This window comes from Mytilus californianus, unplaced genomic scaffold (genome assembly GCF_021869535.1).
Source record: "Mytilus californianus isolate M0D057914Y unplaced genomic scaffold, xbMytCali1.0.p SCAF_15, whole genome shotgun sequence".
Taxonomy (NCBI): Eukaryota; Metazoa; Mollusca; class Bivalvia; order Mytilida; family Mytilidae; genus Mytilus; species Mytilus californianus.
Genome location: NW_026262637.1, coordinates 8,599,396 through 8,603,820, shown reverse-complemented (window position 1 = coordinate 8,603,820; position 4,425 = coordinate 8,599,396). Strand labels below are relative to the sequence as shown.

Here is a 4,425-nt window from a genome sequence, read left to right as displayed (position 1 = left end):
ACATTGAAATGAATGGAACTCTATTTGTTGTTACTGTTCCCTGCCATAAGTTGTAATTCCACTATTTTTCATTCAGTAATGTAAAATTATTTATGTTTAATAGCATATTCACATTTCAGTAGCCGATATGTGTATGTCTTCTTTTGCAAAAGAAAAAAAAAGGAAACGGCGCTGAATATCTCGACAGTGTGGTACTACGAGCGATGGTCGATCGTGGAGGGTGTACTTGCGATATATTTCTAGAAAATTATATAGAAAAAACAGGAATATTTATAGAAAAGTACAAACGTATGTCAGCAGCAGCACCGGAAAACAGTTTATGTGGACTTGCAATAGATATTGAAAACTTGAACGATGCGTCTGTATTAGATACAATTAATTGTACTAGTGGAGTTGATAGGCGCCCATTTTCTATTGAGAATAACGATGTACTTAGATTTACATCGAGGAAAATACATGGCAATTTTATAAGAGGATATTGTATGCATATTATTCGAGGTTTGTGTTATTCTTGTTGATGAAGGTTTGAAAGATAAGGCAACACATATAAATTTTGCAAAGAATACTCCTCCAACCGATACGTGGGCTGTCTTCAACGTGCAGTGAAAATCTTACTATTAACAAATGTGCATACCATTGAATTGAAAATTAAAAAAAATTCAATTAAGAACACATGTCTAAAATTTACACAAGAAATGTATTATTGTAGAATCTTCATTTGGAACTATTTCACAAATGTATCATCATCAGAAAAGTCGACATAAAAAACATGTTTATTATTTATTAACCTGAAATATGCTAATGGTTTGAAGTTATGATTTGTTAACTTTGGATTCTTTCAAACAACTGAAAGACTTTTTCAAGTCAATATGACATTGAAATTGAAAAATTAGTGATAACTGCTTAAATCCAATCTGAATGACTTGCGCTGGTTTGAGTGTTATTTGATCATTAAAATACCACGAAGAGCGATGCAAGTATCGGAAATGAGATAATAAAAACACATACTAATAACTCAACAGTACAATTTTATAAGATACATTTTAATTCATCATGAATGACAAATAAGGTGCCAATCATACCAATAGACGGTAAAAAAACAACAACCAATATTTGACCGCATATTGGAGAAAATCTATAAAAAATATAACTTAATACACACCAAAGTCTTTTTTATTTACTTTTGTTTGATAAAGGTATCAAACAGATAACAACAGATTATATATGTTCATATGCAATATAGAAATTGCTTTTAAACACATTTTTTAAAACTATATATTTTAATATGGCCGATTTATACCATCTAGCACACATCTAAGCTAGCATTTGCTTAGGTATTTGTTGTATTAATTTTAGGAACTGGTATCTTAAATGGTTTTATTTTCAAATCGCCAAGTAACATATTCCTTAAGTTTTATTATCATTAATAGATAAACTAAGCAATTTCGTACCTCAAAAACTGAAGATTGTCTGCAACGAGTCTGAAGTTTTCCAGCATGAATCGTCATCAGTAAATCCCACTGAAACCAAGCCAGAAACAAACGGTAAAATATACTTGACATTTTTGCTTGAAATAATTATTTTTATTTCTTTGTGAACTGTTGAGCAATGTTTTTTTTTTGCATTTTCTTCTGAATTTATATCTTGTTTTCTGTAAAACAATAATGGCAAAAAATAATTCAACCTTTCTCTACAAAAACTGTTTTGCCATTCTTTTGTTAAAGGTTGAATTTTGTAACAAACATATAGGGCCTATTCCCCCTGATACTACATTTGTATTTCACATTAATGCTATTTTCTAAAATCCATTGCATTTTTTCTATAAATTGTTTTAAAAAAATATGAATTTGAGATGTAAAAGTGTTTTCAAAAACGTACAGTGCAAAAGTAGAAATATACATTGACCTTCGAAGACAAGTTATTTCATTTAACAGACATTTCCCGATGCAGCATTTTACAAAAACATGTGGAATTAGAAATAATGTCTTAACCTTTTTTTGAATCAATCGCAAATATATAAATTGTTGTAAGTTTGTATGAAATTTTATATAGACTCTATAAATATTAATAGGTTTAGAGCAACTTTTAAATTTCAACCATGAGAGTGAAAAAAAGACAAAGATAATTGGCCTGACTTCTGATTTCGAAGATTACTAAATTGTACGAATAAAAGATCTGATGGTCTATATACTCTTGGTGGCAAATTTTCCCTATTGGTTAGACAAAATCAACATTACATTCAAGAGTAGAGCTTTTATTTAAATGTACGTGCAAATCTTCATAGTAATAACTGCGTATACATGTTTCGTTTTAATGTTTTTATCAGCCCTATATCTCGCACACGAAACAGGCGAATTTGTTCTTATATGATATGGTATGTGTAAAGCGAACAAAGACCATACATTTCCGTCTATATAATGTGTCTTTTCAGATGACAGCACACTGTTTATTGCTATTGGAATATGTGTTGGGGTTCTTGTCATGATTACCATTGTCATTATTACTGTACTTTTCACCAGAAGGTAAGACATTACTGCTTCAGAAAATGCTAAAACAGTACAAATGCGAAAATATGTAACACATTAACCGTTAAATGCATTGATATGCGATAACCAAAACATGAAAAACAGGATATCCGTACACTTCTTTGGTATCAATTACCGCTCCAGGTATTTATTATGTGTATATAGGCGCACCCTGTCTGTTTTGAAATTATATTTGCAAAGTCTTGTGTTGTCTATTCTTATCGTAGGAGAGACACAATTTTAAAGCTCTGCAGAAAAATTGAATCCCGTCGGTGTTTTTTTTTTAAGTTAAAAACGTAAGAATAACTGGATATGTAGATAGACCACACGAGACAAAAGACCGTGAATATATATATTTCATCATTCAGATTTTAACATTAGATAGGTACCTACAAAATGTGTTCTAAATCGCCTCGAGTATAGACTATTTGTAAGGGAAATAATAGAGACTTCAGTATGAGTAATCTATTTTTCATTTCAATTTGGTTCAGTAGAAGATCAAGTAAGAGACTGGGCGAATTACAAAGGAACACTGTATCAGATTCAAATCAAGAAAATCAGTATTCACAATATGATGGATTGACAGACAATGTATTATATGTATCAGCAACACATCAAGACGACTATGACATTAATTATTCCACAGTTAATTTAGAAAGGCAACAAATGGCAGCAACGCATTCTGAAATCGATAATCACTACAACACTGTGGGGACCCATGCAGAAACCAGGTCTTTACAAGCATTACAAACATTTCACGACAACGAGGCTATGATTAATAATAAAACTTCAAACTCCAGCAATGAAACGAAGAATCTCAGTCCACCTAACAAATGTAGTGTTGTGTATGCTGTCGTTGACAAAGGGCTACAAAGTTCGATTCAAAATTCATCTGCAAAAATACAGGACGATGCGAAACCAGAATAAGCTTATGCTATTGTTGATAAAACACGAAATCAGGATCCATGACGTGTTAGTCATAACGATTTATGTTGTATAAATGCTGTATAAAGTGTATATGTTTTAAAATTTTCACAAGTTTGAGCAAAATTATCATTCAATGTAGATGCCTGTGGTAATGCAAATATATCAGAGCAGTTGTAATATTTAAATAAATTTATGTTCTTAGTTAAACAACGATACTATTGCATGTTTAACTTGTATCCTAAAACGTGTTTGATCAGAATGAAACACATCTTTAAAATGAATATATAAATGCAAACGGAAAATAAGCTTTGAAACATAGAGTATAATATGATTCATAAAACATCTTATCAGTTTACTTCCTTTAATAATTGTGATTGTTGCGTGATTATCAGTAAGAATATCAACCACATTGTGTTATCTGTAAGATAATGTCAAATGTGATAATCAATTTATAACATTGTTGCTAACTATGTAGTGTAATGTCAACCAAGGGCAAACTATTGTTTCATCTGCTATGTTTAAATTGTGTAAGTACTAATTTTATTCACAGAATACAAATGGTCATTGTGAATTACACATACCTTTAGTTTGTGAGAGAAAATATGGAAGATGTTTTATATTTTTGCTTTAACGTTAAATATCCATGTGTAATATTTGCATTCAATCAAATCCTTAAAATTACAGAATAACTTATGGGTTTTAAAAGTTTTGTTTAAATTTTGTTTACATTGTACCCCTTCATTTATCTCTTACTTAATTTGTTCTTTGTCAGAATAGTTTATATGACATACTGTTTAAAGGGACAATAGCTACGATTTAGACAAACATTTTAAATATGAATTATTTGTTTCAAGGGACATTGATAAAGACGGAATCTATGTTGTGTTTCGTGTGTTGTTGTTTGTCTGTTTGTCTGTTTGTCTGTTTGTCTTTTATTAACATCTCATTATAAGCAGTTAGGTTGACCGAAGTC

At 30.5% G+C, this 4,425-nt stretch overlaps 1 long non-coding RNA gene across 1 annotated transcript; it reads left to right on the top strand.

Annotated features, from left to right (window-relative positions):
* Positions 1-1,452: 1,452 nt before the first annotated feature.
* Positions 1,453-4,193, top strand: LOC127725892 (uncharacterized). Its single transcript, XR_007993263.1, has 3 exons — positions 1,453-1,544; positions 2,432-2,522; positions 3,020-4,193. It is a non-coding gene; the product is annotated as an uncharacterized LOC127725892 (long non-coding RNA).
* Positions 4,194-4,425: the final 232 nt, after the last annotated feature.